The sequence below is a fragment of the Protopterus annectens genome, chromosome 3.part1 (assembly GCF_019279795.1).
Source record: "Protopterus annectens isolate FY-2018-M chromosome 3.part1, PAN1.0, whole genome shotgun sequence".
NCBI lineage: Eukaryota > Metazoa > Chordata > Ceratodontiformes > Protopteridae > Protopterus > Protopterus annectens.
Genome location: NC_056732.1, coordinates 1024904371 through 1024925848, shown reverse-complemented (window position 1 = coordinate 1024925848; position 21478 = coordinate 1024904371). Strand labels below are relative to the sequence as shown.

Genomic DNA, 21478 nt, shown 5'->3' with positions numbered 1-21478 from the left:
AAAATAGTTTAGGACTTTCTCGACAGTGAACAGCATGGTATTCATACCGCTTCCCTTGGCACTCTGTATGTATATTGCAGCTGAGTTCAGTTTTTTCTTAGTCTTTTTTCAGCCAAAACAACAAAGCAATTGTTCATTGTATCTGAATTTTATTGGCAATTTATGTAGACCATCTTATTTATTAATTATAAATGCAAAGTAGAAAGCACTAGGTGTAACAGATTAATATGCTGGCATAAAAAAGGCAGCATAAAATGGTTCTGGAATTTTGTATTATAAATGCTATAAGGTCTACATAACACAGCAAATATAATAACCCAATGGCATTTTGGCCAACTGTAAACGATATAGACAAAAAAGCAAAATAAATGTTCTAAATACATACTTTAAAATGTGGTGGATGATTTCACAGACTTTTCCTGTCCTGTGCACTAGTTGTGGTATGGAGGGTGTTGTGTGATTTATAACTAGAACTGTGTCAGGACCCATGCAGTGTATTGCAGAGTGAACCAAATAGCGCACTAAATAGCAAACTGGTATACCATTCTGTGTCACAACACATTATTTCACTGAAGAGATGGCGCCCAGGATAGGTGTACAAAGTGCTGTTCCAGGCAGAGTAGACTGTGTGCCCTGCAGTGTTTCAGCCACTGGTTGAAAAAAGGATACAGTAGAAGCAAACTGCATGCTGCCTGACATGATTTTTTTTTTATTAATTTCTTAACTGGGTAAGTTCACTATGCACAAGCCCGTTTCCAAGGTGATGCAGGAGGGCTGATTGGTTAAGTGACATGCTCAGACTCACACAACTGAGAAGTGAAGGCTGCTGGCATCAGATCTTGTTCTGTAATTTAAAGCTTGTTAGCAGTGAATAGCCTTAATTCTCTATGCTATACTCCCAATGGCATGGTTAGGGGTGGTGACAACTGACATAATGACAGAAAGACTCCAACTGTGATCTATGTCATATAAAGGCAACCATAGGTCAGGGTGGGTTATGCTATATGGCATTATGTGCATGTCTGTTTCAGCGTTTGTGTACAACATGTGACAGAGCTCCAAGAAGGAGAAAGCTGTACACTGTGTGGAACAGTGGGGCCTTTCACACTTTAATAGGCAGCAGTAGGCATTACAATTCAGAAGTGATATGACCTGTATCAGCTTTATTTTGCATTCTGTGTACCAGTCCTTATTTGCATCTCATTAACACTTTATACTCTGTGATTCACAGCTTGCTGATGTCACATCACGGGCCTCTCTTGTGTGCAGCAGCAGCAGCACTTTACAATGCTAGGAGTCTAAACAAAAAAACTCCACTCCCTAGATGCTCTCTTCACCCTAGAGAATAGGTGACAACTGTGTGGTCACTGAGACATGGTTTAAAGCCGCTGAGAGCACACCAACACTACAAGGTTATAATGCCTTCCACACAGCTACTTCACAGGCAGGGACTAAAGGTGGAGGTGTCTCTCTTTACAGCAAAAATAAATATACCTCTTGGCTGGTCAAACAGGACAATGCACTTGAGATGCTCCATGTTCAAACCACCATAGGCAAAATCCATTATCACTTCCTTGCCAGCTATATGTCCCCATCTATGACCCAGGAAATTCATACCATGTATTTAAACTTATTAGAAACACTAACGATCCAACCCAATACCATATTCATGGGTGAATTCAATTACCCCACCAAACGTACAGGCGCAGAGACTCCTGGATTTTGTAAACACAAGCTCCCTGAACCAGATAGTCAGTACACCAATCAGGGGTGCAGCCATACTGGATCTGGTCCTTACTAACATGAGAGAGTGTTGCATACCCCCTACTGTAATGTCTCCCCTGGTAAGGTTAGACCACAAAATGGTCTCCTTTGAAGTAAAAATAAAACTTGGAGCCACATTTTTGTTACTTGCATCCACAATCTGATTCTTTGATATCTACGATCTGATCACTGTGGTCACCACCCAGGTCTCGTTACCATAGGTGAAGCTAGGGACATAAACTGAATGATAAGCTGAGAGCATCATCTTAGGACTCAGCTCACATTTTACCACTACAGGCTATTACAATGCCTGTAGTAGTGCTGCTGATGCTCCCATCTGTTTGTCAGAAGTAGTTTTTCTTCACACTGACCACATCCCAAACACTTCTTTACTGTTGATGAGGTCAGTGTGAAGAAAAACTACTTCCACAGTGGGTAGTACTACAGAAGTGGACGAGATCAGAATAGAAATGCTGAAGGCACTGAATATGGTTAAAGTTTCACAGTGTGCCTTTTCAAAATTGCATGGAAGGCAGAGTCAGTATGTCTGGATTAGCCGACTTGAATCATGGTCATTATTATCAAAAAAGGGGGACAGGAAGGTGTATTCTAATTATGGAGAGACCACACTCCTCAGTCATGTCTATTCTGAGGAGATTGTTGATGTTGCTTTCAGCTTTATGGTCTATTTATTGTAGACTGGACTCTGGACCATCCATGTTAGTAAAATCTTGTCTGGATTTTCTTGGACCAGTGGTTTGTTGAACTGTGCATTCATGACAGAGATAAGGAATTCTTCCACCTGTCCTTAAATGTCCTTAAAGAGACAACTGATACTGTTTTCCATAAGAAATCGTCTCCTGATTCTAACAAGCTGAGAATGTTTTTCTTATCTCTAACGTACCTACCTTTTTTCAGTAAGGTTATAGAGAAGGCAGTTTATATACAACTGCTTGCTCATCTCATGTTGCATGATTTCCTCAACTCTTGTTCATCTGATATTAGATCTACACAGAACAGCGATACCACCTGTATTAGGATGGTGGTTGACCTTAATGGCTTGGGATTAATGTTCTGTCTCAGTCATATTTGACCTTTTGATGGCATTTCTCCTGTTGAATCACTGGTGTCCTAATTACACATTGGTGCACCAATTATGATCTGTTTGCTGCAGTTTTCAAGTCATTTGCCTCCTAACTCTCAGATAACACTTAGTGGGTTGTCTCTACAACAAATTCTTCCAAGAGACATCTGGTAGTGTGTGGGGTGTCACACTTTTTAAATATGGTTTCAGTAACATGCATGATGTAATTACTTATGCTGAGAGAATTCATCCAAAGTAGAGGAATCTGATACCATTGTTATGCTAGCAGGGGAGCTCACAGGATATTTTGCAGGGGTGTGCAAACCCAGAGCCCCCCCCATGCAGCCATTCCAGTGTCTCACTACTTGGCTATTTCTCCCCAGTTGGCATAAACTCTGTTCAAAACTCTCAGTGTGCATACTGTTTTATGCTTTACTTCTTCAATGATTACAGATATTTGGATTTAATTTACAACTTTTACTTCAAATTTTATAGTACAAACATTGATAGATATTTGCTAAACAAAGCAATAGTCTTACAATGAAAACAGACTTAGCATTAAAACTTCTCTACCTTTAAAACCCACATTCACTGAAACAGCATTGAAATCCACATTCAAAGAACATGCATCTGGCCAGTGGCGGGTTACGTTTACCTTTGGGCTGTTTTCAAATCATAGGCCCCTTGCACACATTTTTAGGACCATGCAAAAGTTCTTTCATTCACCTTCTTGATTGTATTAATTATAATATATAACAAATGAATTATATTACTTGTATAATACAGCATTTGAAAATGTTTCCAGTAAGCAATGAAACAAAACATATGAACCAATAAGGACAAACTGCTCAATTCAGAACATTTCAACCATAAAAGGTCACTCAAACTTCTGTCATTACAGTCCACCAACATCAGTCAATATGCACAATCTCTGCAGAAGTAAAAGTCATCTGAATAATTCCACATTAAAGAGATCTGAAACTAATAAAGAGACTGTTGCTAGAAAACAACTTTATATTTCAGTGTTTCATCTACAAATTCAGTGCCTGCTGGCCTTGAATAATAATTTGCCTATGTTACATAAAAAAATGGTACGCTGGTATATTGCAATAGGGAATGGGTGGCAAGGTGAAAAACAGGTTCCTAGTCACTTGACATCTCATCCAAAGGAGAACATACTCAGGACTGCAGTACCCCACCCCCTTAAAATACAAATCTACATTCTGTGGGAGTAGAACCTACAGCCCTCTACATCAAGATGCAAGTATGCTATCTCCTATGCTACTAACATTGCTTTAAAAGTCTATACCACAGTAGTGATACCATTTGCTAAAGAAAACATTTGCACATTTTAAGTAGACTTAGCATGAGCAGCAGTAAAAAAGAAGTTATGTCTTACCATAACGTTCCATCTGTGTTGCTGATCTTCTTTCATTCATCACTGATGGGGTTCGGTTCCGAGCCCTTGGAACTGAGTCAGATTAATGCCAAGCTCGCGCCAGCCAAAAAACTCTCGAGCTAAGCTATTATCCATAGTGCCCTTCTCTCTGTTAACTCAGATCGAGTTTGCCCATCTTGTACTAGTAAAGCAGAGGCCATTTCTGCACAAATGCCTTAACTCACCACTTGGACCCAAAGAATCCCTCAGGAGCCTTTGAAGGGGGGAGGAGGTGGGAGGTGATGAATGAAAGAAGATCAACAACACAGATGGAACATTATGGTAAGACATAACTTCTTTATCTGATGTTGTTAATCTTCTTTCCATTCATCACTGATGGGACAGAATCCCCAGTGTTCCTTGGGCGGCCCTTATGGAAGAATGTTCCTGAGCACCATTGAGCTGAAGGCAGCACTCCCTCTGGAGACCGCATCCAATTTGTAGTAATTAATAAAAGTGTGGTTATTAGCCCATGTGGCTGCTGCACAAATATCATCCATAGAGGCTCTTGATTGGAAGGCTACAGAAGTTGCCATAGATCTGGTAGGATGGGCTTTGACATTCTGTGGTATAGGTTTTTTTGCAAGTGAATAGATGTAGCATATGCAGTCCCATAGCCATTTCGATAAAGTGACCTTGGAGACAGAATTTCCCATTCTAGGTCCAGAGAAGGAAATGAAAAGCTGGTCAGTTTTACCCATTGCTTTGGTTCTGTCCAAATAAAACCTCAGTTGTCTGTGTGCATCCAAAGAAGGTAGACAATATTCCCCCTTTATTAGTAAAATTAGGGATAAATACTGGCAAATCAATGGTCTGATTGATGGAATATTCTGAAATAACTTTGGGGAGAAAAGATGGGTTTATCCGGAGTGATACTCTGTCCTTGTGGAAGATTAAGTAGGGCCTTTTAATGCATAATGCCTGAAGCTCTGAAATTCATCTGGCTGATGTGATGGCTACCAGGTAAAGAGACTTCCCAGATAAAAATGTGAGGTCACACTTTGCTGCAGGTTCAAAAGGAGGTTGAGTTAAGGACTGAAGAACTAACGTGAGGTTCCATGGCTCTATAGGTTGCCTGATTGGAAGCCTAATGTGAGATATCCCTTTAAGAAAGGTTTTGCATAACTGAAGAGAGATGAGGGGAGAATGAACCAAACCATCATGAAAATTAGAACTAGCCCCCAGATGTATTCGTATGGTAGAGGCTGCAGCTCCATCTTTGAAAAACTTTGACAGATATTCTAAGACTGCTGAGTACGGGTTGAGCCTTCTTTTCTTAGACCAATTAAAGAACCTCTTCCATTTGTCTAGGTATAGTCTTCTGGTGGATGGTTTGTGTGAAGCCAGGACAATGTCATGTACAGGTGAGGGGAGGTTATCTTGTCTGGTGATTAACGGAAGTGGAGAAACCAAGCTGTCAGCTTGAGACTGGATAAGTTCGGGTGACTCAACCCTTGGGGGTAAGAAATCAGGTCTGGAAGAGGGTCCAGAATCCACGGTCTACCTAACAGATGAGGCCAAAGTAAGGGGGCTATGAGGATCACTTTGCATTTCAACAGAACAGCTTTCTTTATGAATTGGGGAATCAGGGGGATGGGGGGAGAGGCATATAGCAGTCCCGTGGGCCAATCATAAATCAGAGTGTCCCTTGGGGACTCTCCCTGTGGGGGAAACAGGGCAAAATAGCTGCTACATTTGTTGTTTGATGGGGAGGCGAATAGGTCACAGCAAGGCTGTTCCCAATGGCTGAAATTTTTCGCCACTATGTTGGGACTGAGGGACCACTCAAGAGGCAGGAGAATACATATGCTCAACTTGTCTGCAATCATGTTAGAATTTCCAGGGATATGCATTGCTATCAGAAAGCGGTTGGAAGTTATTGCCCACTGCTAAATTATTACGGCCTCTCGACACAGGGGATAGGACTTGGTTCCTCCTTGCTTGTTGATATACCAGACTACTGACATGTCTGACTGAACTGCAATCATCCCAGAAGGAAGAACAGATTGGAATACTTGCAATGCTAACAGCACCGCTCTCAGTTCTAGAACGTTGACATGCAGGTTGGCCTCCAAAGTGGACCATTTGTCTTGGACTGTCTTTCCCTGAAAATGGCCCCCCCACCCTGTCAGGGAAGCATTCATGGTCACAATGGCCTTGGGTTGGGGAGGATGGAAAGGGTGGCTCCAAAGTTCTGTGTCTGGCCTTATCCACCAAAGAAGGTCTTGCTTGCAACAATTGGTTATCTGAATTTGAAACATAGAGGGTGGTAATTTGTTAACCATTGAGATAGCAGTAGCTATTGAAGTATTCAGATATGCAGTTTCACAAGGGGCACTATTGGAATGGAAGCTGCCATGGATCCTAAAACCTGTAGAACCTTCATTGCTGAGGCTTTATTTTGGCAAAGTATCACCCAGAACTGGAACCTCAATCTCTGGAGTCTGTGAGCTGGGAGAGACACCAGGCAAGAACAAGTTTCGAAGACTGCTCCAATGAACTCTATGTTCTGAGTCGCAGCAAGGTTGGATTTCTCCCAGTTTATTGTTATTCCCAAATATCTCACCAGGGAAAGAGTGTACTGCATAGCTGTTACCAGACAATGCTTGGTGGGCACAGTAAGAAGCCAATCCTTGCAGCCTCAAGGGAACTGTGACCACTGCCATGCACTTTGTGAACACTGGGGGTTGTAGAGAGTCCAAATGGCAGGGCATGAAACTGGTGTTAATTGGCTCCTAGCCAGAAGTGAAATAGACTCCTGGAGTGTTTGTCCATTTTGATGTGGTAATACGCATCCCGGAGATCTATCGAGCACATCCAATCACCTTCCATTAGAAAAGGGAGAATGGACTGAACCGTGACCATCCAGAATTTTGTTTGGGCAATGGACTTGTTCAAATAGCTGAGATCCAGAATTGGTCTCCAGTCCCCTGTCTTTTTTGGCACCAAAAAGAATCTTGAGTAGAATCCGGATCCGCATTGGTCTGGTGGGACTATTTGGATGACTCTTTTTTGACACAGCTTGTTTATTTCTGCAGCTGCTGCTTCTTCCATTTGACTGGATGGAACATCAGGAAGTTTTGTCGGAGGTTTTGGGTAAGTGTTGAGGGGAATGGTGTAGTCTCTGGTTATGATCTTCTGTACCCAACAGTTGGAAGTTATACAATGCATTGTGGTGCAGAGAGAAAGTCCCCCGACTGCTTCCAGAGGAAAGGAATCGGGCCACTCTTCAGGAGCACTGATAAGGCTGCCCAGAGAAAGAATCCCTGGGTCCCTGATTGCACAGACCCCCTATGTATCGGTAGGGGCATCTTCCAGAATTGTTACCCCCCCCCGGCCCCTGAGGGTATCATCGCCATGTGTGGCACGGAAAGGACCCTGAGATTTTTTGTGCCACATTTTCCTGCTCCTCTGGTTCCCGGAAAAGGAACATTGAGGATTGGAATAATGTAGGCCTATGGCAGATAGGGTCTTACCATCCTGGTCACACCTGGCCACTGTGTCCTTCACCTTGGGGCCAATAAGAGAAGATGCTTTGATTAGAGCATTCAGGAAGGAAAACTTTAAAGGGTCTGCGAAGTCACAGAGGTGCATCCAGGCATGGCATCTCATAACTATGCCTGAACCCGCCGCTCTAGCCACCCCTTCGGTTGCATGTGAGCGTAACCTCATGGACGAATTGGAGATGAATTCCAGGGTTGCGAGCTGTGAGGCAACCTTGTCTCTTACCTCATTAGACACCTGTCCTGCGAGTGTTCCAGGGAGTTTGGAAACCAAGTCTCTTTGGAGCCTCATAAAATGTGCCAAGTAATTCAGAGACCATATGGCAAAGGTCGCTGAAGCAAAAACTCACTTCCCTAATCTGTGCACAGCTCGGGACTCTCTATTGGGTGGACGAACAGTATGAGTCTCTTCGGTGAGATCCTTTTGCGTGGCCACCACCACCACCATAGCAACAACTGGTAAACCTCTCGACCAATGTGGGTTCTCATTGGGGGGGGGTATCTTGTTAGGTCTCCAAGAGATCGACTCAACAGAATCAGGGTTCTTCCAGGCATGCTGCACCATGAGTTGTACCAGTTTATCTGCAGGCAGGGTCACCCAAAAGGTAGATGGCCAGGCACAGAAAGCCTGCAGAAACACGGACTCCTTGGAAGAAGGGTTAGTGGGCTTCCAATCACCCATCTGTTTCAATATTTCAAGGATGTCCCCAAAGGAGACATCATCAGTGGGTGACCGTGGGGACCCTTCACCATCATCTAAATCCATATCCTCTGTCAGAGACTCTTCAGGGGAGTAAAATAAGTACCACAGATGAAGGATTCCACCAGGACTCAATGATAATATTTCCATAGCCCCTGTCCTAAAAATGAGGGCAGCCAAGTTATAAATGGTTATAAATGGCTTTAACTAAGCACAAGTTTAAGGACATTGCAATTTTGAGTTTTGCCACTTGATGCTGTTATTCCCATATTTTTATGTATTGTTGTACTATGTGTATGTGAACTTTGAAGCATCTTTAAGTATTTTTAAGCATTTTACATATTTGAATAGTTTTTAAGCTAATAAAATGTTTTATGTTTTTAAACAGATTTTAAATAGATTTTAGACAGTGCATTTCCTATATTATGGTTATGATTTAATATGAACATTTTCTTTGCATTTTAGATTAATGACATGCCTTATTGAGACAATGGACTGTATTTTCACTGGTGGATTGCTTGGATAATTAAGCTAATGGATTATATAATGAGAGGCTTTATTCATTCATATATTGTTTGCATTTGATGAAGTCTTAGCAACTTAGACAAAAATTCTGTGTGTGGAATTGCATTTATGTGTTTGAATTAACCAGCTTTGGAATTCTATCATTGAGCCGACTATTTTCCTTCATATGTGGTACGTATTTTACTTGATTTTGGAGTCATTGGTGTCTAAGTACCTGTTCTAGTGTTATTTTTGACTCTTCAGGGGAGTCTACGTGCTTCCTGTTGCATGATCTCTTCCATGGGGGCTCCTCAGCAGGGCTTCTGAGGAGGACTCGGAAGAGGGGGTGCCCTGTAATGGGGTCTCCTGTGACTTTCCTGCCCAGTGTCCCAGGGTGGTGGCTTGTGTCAGCTGTAGCTCAGGGGCAAAAGACATCTGGAGTTCTGACATCGGTGGAATGCTTCCAGAAGCAAGTGCCCACTCCATAGCTCGGAAAGCAGGTCTGCCCGAAGAGGGACGGGAGCCCGGAACTGAGAAGGTCAACCTCGGAACCGGGGTCGCACTCTGCTCCGTCGAACCCACTCCCGAGGATGGAGCCTCAAGCAGGATCGGTGCAGGCAGAGCTCTCAGCACTGTGGATGGAACCATAGACACACTTGGAACCATGCCACTAGCCGAAGAGCCTGCAGCCCAATCACAGGGTTGAGGTAGGCCCAATTCACCGGGGACCAAAGGACAAAGGGACAGTCGTGGAGCCCCAGTGAGGTCCATTACAGGCGCCAAGATGGGGGGTTCCAAAAAGAATGTCAAAGCTGAAGACTTTGGAACCGGTATGGTCAAAGGAGGAGAGAAGGATGGAGTCCATGAGAAGCCAACCCAAGTCCTGCAGGTGAATGGATCCTATAACGAGTGGGTATCCCCCTGGCTGCCAAAAGCTGATCCACAAGACGCACCATGTCAAGCTTGGAAAGACTCCTGATGGATCTAGTAGATACTCCCAAAGGGGAGTCAGGTCATTCTAGGAGCGGACTGTATACTTGCCCTAGAAATGGATCTGTTGATGGAAAGTATCGGGTCCGTGGTGTGGAATCTACCTGCACCAATGTCTCAAGTTTGGAGACCAGAAGAAGTGGCATCAAAATAGTCATTATTGGGACCATGAAAGGACTCGGTGCCAAAGGGGCACTCGGAGCCAACACAGAAAGTTCAGTAGCAAGCATAATCGTAGAGATAGGCATCGAAGGCATGCACTGTGATGAAGTGGCACTCGGTGCCGAAGTCATAGTAATCTTTGGAAAGTCCGAAGTCGGTGCTGGAGACAGTTTCGGAGCCGAAGCTGGCACTGTTATAGGAACAGTTGTAGTCGGGGAGGAAGAGGTTGGTGCCAATGAGGCAGACTTATGCTCCAAAGATAATTTAGGTACCTTAGGCTTTACATGTTTGCCCTGCTCTGGTGAAGAGGGAACAGAGTGGGACCTTTTCTTATCTTTGGTTAGAGGGGATGAGATCTCCATCGCAGAAAGAGCCTCTGAAAAGGGCGATTTAAGGAGGCCCCTCAGAATCAGCTTGTTTTTGTGCTCATTCAAGGTGCACTGGCTAAAACCTTGACAAATCACACAAGGAGGTTGCACCGAAAGATGGGGCACCCCCAAACAATAAACACAGTCATCATGGGAATCACTGTTAGGCAGTTTACCCTTACATGAAGTACAATGCTTAAACCCTGACTGCCCTTTTTATCAGACATCATGAACAAAATACACACACCCAGTTAGATAGAAAACTAAAGCAAACAGTTCTAATTCTAGAACATCTATGTCTTATATGTCTATAGATCGGCTATATCTACATCTAAAGATATATCAAAAACACACAACAAGTTAGCTGAAAAGGGAAGAAGAAGAAGAAATACCAACAATGGTATTTAAGAAATATCACAAGGGTAGGAGAAAGATCGTACCACCAATGGTACTTACACATTACCAAACGGGTAGAAATAAAAGGGCAAAAAGGTCTAAATATAGCTTCAAATTTAAAGAAATATCAAGATTAACAACAAGAAATAAGACATACACAAAATATCCAGATAAGATGTCAAACGTTTTCCACTTACCTTGTCTGAAATGCGGCTTTATGGCTACACGGCAAACGAGATCTAAGGTAACAGGGAGAAGGGAACTATGGGTAATAGCTTAGCTCAAGAGATTTTTGGCTAGCGCGAGCTTGGTATTAGGCTTACTCAGTTCTGAGGGCTCAGAACTGAACCCCATCAGTGATGAATGGAAAGAAGATTAACAACATCAGATCTTCTCTTTCCTTGAAGCTCACAATTCCTTGAAAATGCACTTGAAAATAAATTCCACCTGCTAATTCTAACTAGGGCATTTCACTCTCTGTCACACACACACACACACACACACACACACACACACACACACACACACACACACACACACACACACACACACACACACACACACACCCTCAACCTCAACCTCTTAGTGCAAGAAATCTGGACAAAGCCTAAACTGAATAGGGGCAGATTATAAATATTGCTCTCATGAACTTAGAAAATTGCTAGAATAATATTATTTATGTTAGTATGCATTTTTCTAAAGGATATGATGTCTAAAACTCAAATGTCTGTCATTACTTAGCAACTTCAATCCTTTTTAGGAGGAATATGGGGCACAATTTTGGACATTCTGCAAAAACCTGGACAGCTGAGGGAAGGGTTGCCAGATTTGGAAAGGGATAAGTAGGGACCAAAAAAAACAAAAGGTCCTTCATGCTAAGTGAAGACAAAAAAAAAGGTCTTTCATGCGGAACAGTAGGCAGTTCCGCATTAAACAGAAGTAGCTCCGCTTTGTGATTTTTGATTGGCTCGTATGCAGGAATACAAGCCAGTCAAAAAATCGCACAGCAGAACCTCTTCTGTTCAATGCAGAATAGCTAGCTAGTCTGCACTGAACAGAAGTGGCTCTGCTTTGCAAGTTTTGATTGTCTCATATACCGGCATACGGGCCAATCATAAAACCCAAAATGGGGGCTGTTTCGCTGGGATTTAACCGGCGGTGTGGGACTCGGGATTGGGTCCCACTGAAATAGGTGTGTCTGGCAACCCTGGCTGAGGAGTATGCTACCTCCCTACACACAACACACACACAGACACACACACAACACACACACACAACCTCTCAATCTCTTACCACAAGAAATCTGGAGAAAGCCTGTTATAATGTTGGGGACAAAGGCCTAAAACTAGGGACACATTTAGAAAGTTGCTAGAATAACAGGATTTGTGTTAGAGTGCATTTTTTGAAGGATGTAAGTCTGAAATTCTAATGCATATCATTATTTATTAACTTTAATCCTTAGCGTATCCCAGTGATTTGTCAAAAAAAAACAGAATTTTTATGAAGAACAGACCAAAAATATAAGGCAAAAATCTGGACATTCTGTGAAAATCTGCACAGTTGAGAGGTGTGAACACACATACATCCCCCTACCTCCTTAGAAAGTGGATAGAACAACAATGTTTACATTACTCTGCATCTTCTGAGGAGATGAAGTCTAAAGCTCAAATGTCTGCCATTATTTTCTGATTTCAGTCCTCAATGAAAAACACAATTTTATGAGAAACAAAATGAAAATATGAGGCAAAAATCTGCATAACTGCAAGGTATGACCCCACCTTACACACAATCCTACCCCCCCTCTTACACACACACACACACACACACACACACACACACACACCCTATCTTCACCTACCAACTTTTTACATACACACCCCTACCTACTTGTTACATCCACACACCTCTACCTATTTCTTACACACACACACACACACACACACACCTCTTAAACATACACATGCACACACCTACTTCTCCCTAGTATGTTCGTCCGCAGTCCAAACATCATCTGGAATTCAAATTCCGTGTGGGTGCTGAAGATGAAGACGTAAACTCATCGGTGTCACAGACACAAAAGTGACTGGATGCAAAGCGCATTCTTAAAGCGGAATGCCCTTAAAAAAAAAAAAAAAAAGATTTTTACTTAAAAGAAGATTAATCTCCCAGCTAGCCAATTCCAGTGGGGAGCAAGTGCACTCCCTTGCACCTGCCTACAGGCGCCCTTGTATGCTGGTCATATTCAGCTGTACTTCTCTTTGAAACATGTGGTTGATGTTTGAGTTTTCCATTCTTGAAGAGTGTTTAAATACCATCCTTCATTGGATGGAATGTAGTCATCTCAAAGACAAGCTAGTGAAAACAAAGACAGCAGTGATACATGCATCTTTTCATTCTTCATGGACTTCTTTTATTTGGAGAAGAGACTGGAATTTGTCCCTTATGTGTGCAGTCTCAGCATAATGCCTAGCAACACACTAACACTAAAGGATCAGGTTTCTGTTTTTGTCAGGTCATCTTACCACTATCAAAAAATATCATTCAGGCCTGTTTCTGTGGTATAGAGGGATAAAACCCCAACTGTGAACCAAAGGCTGATATCCCACATTTGAATAGCAGCTGGGGTGCTGGAAGATTTGGACAGTGGAAAGTAGGAGTCAATGGCTAGTTCTGGCTCATGTTTCTGTGGGGAGAGTGATCTGGTGCCTGTCCTGTTACATGTAAGCACAGACTAGCAGGTGATTCAAGTTGCAGTTGTAACCAGGGATGTGGGCTTGGCTTATCAAGCCAGTGATAGTAGTCCTTGTTCATGTGGAGGAGAGCTCTTAAATGCAGAGGGAAGGTGTACTAAGTCATGATAATGTGGCTGCCCATGTCAACCACCAAGGAGTGAGACAGGGGCCTTAATTACAAATGCACAGCACGTCCATGGCTGCCCAGATAGTCCCCCTGCAGTAGGGTCTCCCCTCTGCACTAGGGTTTCCACAGACCAAAGACATGGAGCAGCCCCTGAGGGTAAAAAAATAACCTTTAAAAAAAATATATATATATATATATATATATATATATATATATATATATATTTTATGGGATCCCTATTTAATTTCGAAATACTGAAATCCCGAATTTCAGTATTTCGAAATTAAAATACGGACGTCTTGAAATACCAGTAAACCAGAAGCGTGAAATTCAAAATCCCGAAGTACGAAGATTTTGAATTAGCGCTTCTGGTGTTGTGGTGTATGAATGGTAAGATGTGAGTTTGGGTATGTATGTATGTGTATGTCTGTTGGTTAGGGGCTTTAGTGTCTGTCAGTGTGTGTTTTGTCTGTGATGTGTGTGCGAGGGTGTGTACAATGTGTGGGAGTGAGTTGCTTGTGTGTCTGATTGTGTGATCTCGGAGTTCGTATATATAAGTATGGGGGGTGCATCCCACACATGGAGGGGTATAGAGGTGCTTGCCCCCAAGCTTATCTGTAGTGTAGGATATTATATTTGAGTTGGGGGGGTTGTGTGTATGTGTTTGCATGTGCTGCAGCGTCGGGATTTTGAATTTCGCGGATTTAGGGTTTTGGTGTCTTCGGCTATGTAATTTCGAAATAATGAAATTTGGGATTTCAGTATTTCGAAATTACATAGTGAATCCATATATATACATACATATATATATATATATATATATATATATATATATATATATATATATATACACACACACACACACACACACACATATATATATATATATATATATGGGAGCCCTTCATTTGTTCGAACTTTCAAATGTTCAAAACTCATATGGCCGACACCACAGAACATTTGAAAGGCTGACAAGTGATAGCGGAGATCCTGCTGCAGTGCAGGACTGGGAGATTCCCCTTTCCTGCACTGTAGTGCGATCTCAGAGTGAGAATATTTAAGTAGCAGGGGGTGTGGGGGGTGCAGAGGGGCTTGCCCCCCTGCATAAAAGTTTTACTGTGTTTACAGGTAGGTAAATGGTGCTATTTCAGGATGTCAGTCTTTCGGAATGTCGATCATATGGTGTCAGCCATATGAAAGTCGGCATTCTGAAGTAGACCCATATGTATGTGTGTATATATATATATATATATATATATATATATATATATATATATATATATATATATATATATATATATATATATATATATATATATACAAAAAACTTCGTAAAAATCAGAATTATCCAATAGCAATGTCGAAAAAACACACTGAGAGCCAGTAATTAGCGCTTTCATCCAATTTAATATGTTGGACTTCTTCAGAATAACATACAATTACAATACAATCCTGTATATATAACCAAAGTAATGGTGAAATGACAAGTCATACTGTAGACCAATTAGGAAATATAACTCATGAATTATGTAATAAGAATCCTGTTGAAGCAAGACATTCCACTAACTGAATTATGTATAATGTATTTAGAACCCTGTTCAAAATTAAACAAAGCCTACCACTAGTAAATGTGTAGTTAGTTGTGCCATTTCAAAAAACATTTAGTGTTTAAACTTTCATTTAGTCCAGGTGGGGCATTAGCATTTAACCTTAGTTGCCATCTTAATTCTTTAACCTCCAATAAAGTATTTCTATCCCCAAAAACATATGAACATAATCAAGCACAATGAATTTAAATCCTGTAGACAAAGGACATATATGACTGTGTTTAGCTAGGGCATTACTAAAATCACATTTTCTTATAGCCGCACAATGCTCCTTGATTCTTGTAGACAGCTTGGTATTGTTTTACCAATATAAAATGCTGAACACAATGTGCAGATAGCTGCATAAACAACATTGTCTGAATTGCAGTCAAAATATGTAGTATAATGTATTTTAAAATTATTATGTTTAAAAGTATATGAGGCACCTGTAAGAATATTCTTACAGGCAATGCATTTTCCACAAGCAAACATCCCTTTATTACTGTGAATGACAGGGGGTGTAACAATAAACAGAGTGTCTCTATTTTCAAAAAGAGAACGTAAAGATTTAAATTTATGTGTAAAAACAGGACCTAGCCCTAATTTGTTGTCAACCTCCTGGCTGGAGGTAAGAATATCCCAGTTATTATAAAACACTTTCTTAATAGCTATAGAGTCCCTGCAAATAGGAACTGGGAAACTAGTGAATCTATCTATAGAGTTATGTGTAGAAAGAGAGTGTCCTGAATTATGTATTTGTGAAACGTACTGATAGGTGCAGGACAAGGGAGTAGTCCGTGATTCAAACATAGTATTGGTTATATCATTTATAGTGTTACTACACTCATTGGTCACAAGGGGAGTAGTCTGTATTTCATTCATACTATTGGTTGTATTTTTCTTGGGAGAGAAGCCTTTTAAAAGAATAGGAGGATAATTAGTGTGCCTTAAAAAGACTACATCTTTAACAATAGAATTCAGTAAATCAGTAGGGTAACATCTCTCTATAAGAAAGGAACTAAAGACATCACATTCATGTAGAAAAACATTATCATCAGAAATAATCCTAGACAATCTGATGTACTGACCTCTGGCCATATTAACTTTCATAAATAGAGGATGCATACTGCAGAAATGTAAATAATTATTTCTGAATGTCTTTTTCCTAAATATAGTAGAGTTCCAAGTTAAAGAATTTGTATCAATGGAAATAAGTACATCTAAAAAGTTAACTTGCTTCCCAAAAGCTGAAATCTTAAACTTTAGAAATGGAATACTATCAGATAAGGAATTAATAAATGTAAACAAATCAGACTCACATCCCTTCCATACAAAAAAGAGGTCATCAATGTAACGTCAATACAGAAGAATATTATTAAAACCAGGTAAATATACTAGAAAGTTACATTCCCACCAGGCTAGTACTAAATTTGCAAAGGCAGGAGCTAGTTTAGCCCCCATAGCTACACCTTTAGTTTGATGAAAAATCTTACCATCAAAGTGAAAAAAATTGTTAGTTAATACTAGAGAAGTTAGGGAGCAAATCATGTTAATTTTTTCCTGTGAGAAGGTGGTAAATTTTGATAAATAATTTCTTAAGTATTCTATGCCTATATCATGAGGAATGTTAGAATACAATGATTCGATATCTAAAGTAACTAAAATAGTATGTTCATCAGTAGGAGGGTTGAGAAAAAGGAGATTAAGGAAATCCCATGAATCCCTTAGAAAATAGGGTGAAACTTGTACTAAAGGGTTTAATACAAAATCAATAAATTCTGCTATACCTTCTGTCTTAGTTTTCTTGTTCGACACTATGTGTCTAAAAGGAGGATTAAACTGGTCCTTATGTATTTTAGGAATTCCGAAGAATTTTCCTAGTTGGGGCTCTGACACAGTTAAAAAATCATATATATATATATATATATATATATATATATATATATATATATATATATACACACACACACACGCACACACACACACACAGTGGATATAAAAAGTGTAAACACCCCTGTTAAAATGCCAGGTTTTTGTGATATAAAAAAATAAGACTACAATAAATTATTTCAAATCTTTTCCCACCTTTAATGTGACCTATAATCTGTACAATTCAATTGAAAAACAAACAACTCTGTTAGAGGAAAAAATAAAAAAACGTACAATACACTGGTTGCATAAGTGTGCACAACCTTAAACTAAACTTTGTTGTGTGTGCAAACCCTTAAACTAATACTTTGTTGAAGCAACTTTTGATTTAATTACAAGATTCAGTCTTCTTGGATACACACCTGCCATCAACTAAAAAACTCTGAATAACCTTAAATAAAGTTCAGCTGTCCTAGTAGGATTTTCCTGACATTTACTCAGCTGCCTGCTACAGCAAAAGCCATGGTTCGTAGAGAGCTTACAAAGCATCAAACGGATCTCATTGTTGAAAGGTATCAGTCAGGAGAAGGCTACAAAAAAATTTCCACAGCATTGGATGTACCATGGAACACATTGAAGACAGTCATCAAAAAGTGGAGAAAATATGGGACAACAATGATGTTGCAAAGAACTGGACGCCCCTCCAAAACTGATAAAATGACAAGACAAAAACTGGTCAGGGAGGCTGCCAAGAGACCTACAGCAACACTGAAGAAACTGCAGGAATTTCTGGCAAGTACTGGTTGTGTACTACATGTGACAACAATCTCCTGTATTCTTCATATGTCTTGACTATGGGGTAGGGTTGCAAGACGGAAGCCTTTTCTTACACGGAAAAACATCCAGGCCCGGCTAAAATTTGCAAAACAATACATCAAGTCTCCCAAAAGCATGTTGGAAAATGTGTTATGGTCTGATGAGACCAAGGTTGAACATTTTGGCCACAATTCCAAAAGGTACGTTTGGCGCAAAAGCAGCACTTTGCATCACCAAAAGAACACCATCCCCATGGTGAAGCATGGTGGTGGCAGTATCATGCTTTGGGGTTGCTTTTCTTCAGCTGGATCTGGTGCTTTAGTCAAGCTGGAAAGAATTATGAACAGTTCCAAATACCAGTCACTTTTGGCCCAAAACCTTCTTGTGTCTGCTAGAAAGATGAAGAGGAATTTCACCTTTAAATATGAAAGTGACCCCAAGCATACATCCAAATCAACAAAAGAATGTCTTCACCAGAAGAAAATTAAAGTTTTGGAATAGCCCAGCCAGAGCCCAGACCTAAATCCAATAGAAAATCTGTGGGGTGACCTGAAGAGGGCTGTGCACAAGAGATGCCCTCGCAATCTGCCAGATTAGGAGCACTTTTACAAGGAAGAGTGGGCAAATATTGCCAAGTCAGGATGTACCATGCTGATAGACTCCTAATCAAGAAGACTGAATGCTGTAATTAAATCAAAAGGTGCTTCAACAAATTATTAGTTTAAGGGTGTGCACACTTATGCAACCAGCTTATTGTAGATTTTTTTTCCCCTAACAGATTTGTTTGTTTTTCAACTGAATTGTACAGGTAATAGGTCACATTAAAGGTGAGAAAAGTTTTGAAATGATTTATCGTGGTCTCATTCTTTGTGTGAATAACATATATATATATATATATATATGTGTGTGTGTGTGTGTGTGTGTGTGTGTGTATGTACATATATGCATAGATATATATATATATATATATATATATATATATATATATATATATATATATATATATATATATATATATGGGTCTACTTCATATGACAGAAAGTTCATTTGATAGAAATTCATTTGGACGAGACCATAACACTGAAAGTTCAAAACACTGAAAACCCATTTGACTGAAACTCGTAACACTGAAACATTACAGTAAAAGGTATATGCCCTTTTCCCCACTGTAGTGTGATCCTGGAGTTAGTATATATAGTTAGGGGGTGTGTGGGGGTCACAGCCTCCCACGCATAGCCCCCCACATAGTTTAGGTAAATATTGTTTTCTGCAAAGAGTTATTCATTGCAGATATAAGTATCCATGTGTACGGTTTAAAATGTATGTAGTATGTGGGGTAACTATATATACTAACTCCAGGATTGCACTACAGTGGGGAAAATGGGCATATACCTTTTACTGTAATGTTTCAGTGTTACGAGTTTCAGTCAAATGGGTTTTCAGTGTTTTGAACTTTCGGTGTTATTGTCTCAGTCAAATGAATTTCTATCAAATTAACTTTCTATGTATGGGTCTACTTTAGACCATCAAAACGACACCATAATATCGAATTACAAAACATCAAGACAGAAACAATGAAACACCAGAGCGTCAAAGGACAACATGCTTCAAACCACAGAACATCGACCCAGGTAGTGTAGATGTCAGGTAGTGCACAGTAGTATGAAGTGGGGATCGCGGTACATTGGGGATAGGGAAATTTACCCTTACCCCACTATAGTGCGATCTCAGAGATGATGTATGTAATTTATGGGGTGCAGGGGGGCTCACCCCCTGCAAAACTGTTGTATCGGGTATATATGCTTGTTAGATTTGATTCGATGTTCCGTGGTTTGAGCATTTCATCCTTCAATGTTCTGGTGTTTCGTTGTTTCCGTATCGATGTGGTGTTTCGATGGTCTGAAGTAGACCCATATATACACACACACACACACACACACACACACACACATATATATATATATATATATATATATATATATATATATATATATATATATGTAGACAGATATTTATGAATATATGCATATATATTTAGAGAGAGAGGGAGGGAGACAGATTTCAAAAGGTTGAAATCTTCCAAATGTCAACCAACAATTCAGTAAGCATTTGTGAGTGAAACATGAATGAAAATAAAAGAAAAGTACAGAAATCATTACATTTTGCACCCCCACACACATACTTTGTGACTTTTATATACCAACTCTGAGATTGTGCTACAGTGGAAAAAGGGCACATCCCCCAATCTCTGCTGTTATGTGGTCTCATACAGACAAAATCCAGAACAATTTTGATCAAACACATTTCAATCATCTGTACTGGCTGCCTTTTTTTTTGTACCTTCAACAAAAGGAAAATTCAGCCAACTGCCTTACACCTAAACACATATACACACGCGCACACACACATATATAAAATCCTGGCTGAATTAAGCATCTTCCTTATACCTTGCCTTACTAATGGATGCTCTTATATTTTCTCATCTTGACTATTGTACTTTACTGTAGACTTTTGTATAGTGACCTTGTCGAGCTGTAATAGGTGTAGACCTCTTCCACTATAGTGTTGACTAGTACTTTGTGGTCCAGTCATTCCCTGGCCTGTGTGATTTGAACTTGGTTCTTGTCATCGTGAGGTTTATCTTTAAAATTCTTTCCTGTCCTTCTGTGCACTGCATGGTCAGGGCCCTATCTAGTTACAAGAATTATTTTTGCACTCCACTCCTCCTGTGCATCTTGGACAACTGCATTAGAGTCATTAAGTTGATCTTAGGACTTGCCTAGAGACTTTAAGTATCAATTGTCCTTTGGAATCAACTACCTTCCTTGATATGGGTTTGTGAGATGAGAAGTCTCATTCTATAGGACTCTTTAATGCCACCTATATAGGAAAGGATTTTCAAATCTACATAGAGAGATGCTCTTAGTAATAACTAATACCTGATCTGACAGCCAGTCTTGGAAAGTCATTTTGCTATGCATTTTTTTTTATATTTATCCAAGTTGTCATTGTTGGTTATGTTTTAAGTACAGTGCTTAACTGCAGGCATTTTAGTAAATAAATGAAGAAATGTTAAAGAGGCATTGTAAGTTTCCATCAGATAAAAGTTTATTTGTTAAGAATTCCAAGGGTCTGTTTGGTTGTAAGTAAATCTCTTGCTGTCCAGTGTGAAATAAAGTTGAAATGTCAGCCATACTTTATTTCATCTCATTAAGTGACTCTGTTACCTCACGTTTCTGTAGAATGTCAGGTTTGGAAGCTCACCCTCCCTTCTTCTCTCTCATTTCAGGTCTGATCCCTTAAGTCATCTGAACCTTTCATGATAACACTCCATTTGAATTAAAAATTTGTAGGAAAGCAAAATACCAAAATGTCTGGAGAACTTCTCTAAGCATGGCTGCTATGTTTAGATTGTCTATCTATAAGGAGTCTCAGAATC

The 21478-nt window shown here is 40.2% G+C and overlaps 1 protein-coding gene across 1 annotated transcript in view; it reads left to right on the top strand.

Annotated features, from left to right (window-relative positions):
• The window catches only part of LDLRAD4 (low density lipoprotein receptor class A domain containing 4), a 198920-nt gene that overhangs the window by 163089 nt on the left and 14353 nt on the right, over positions 1 to 21478 (top strand). The window lies entirely within an intron of this gene.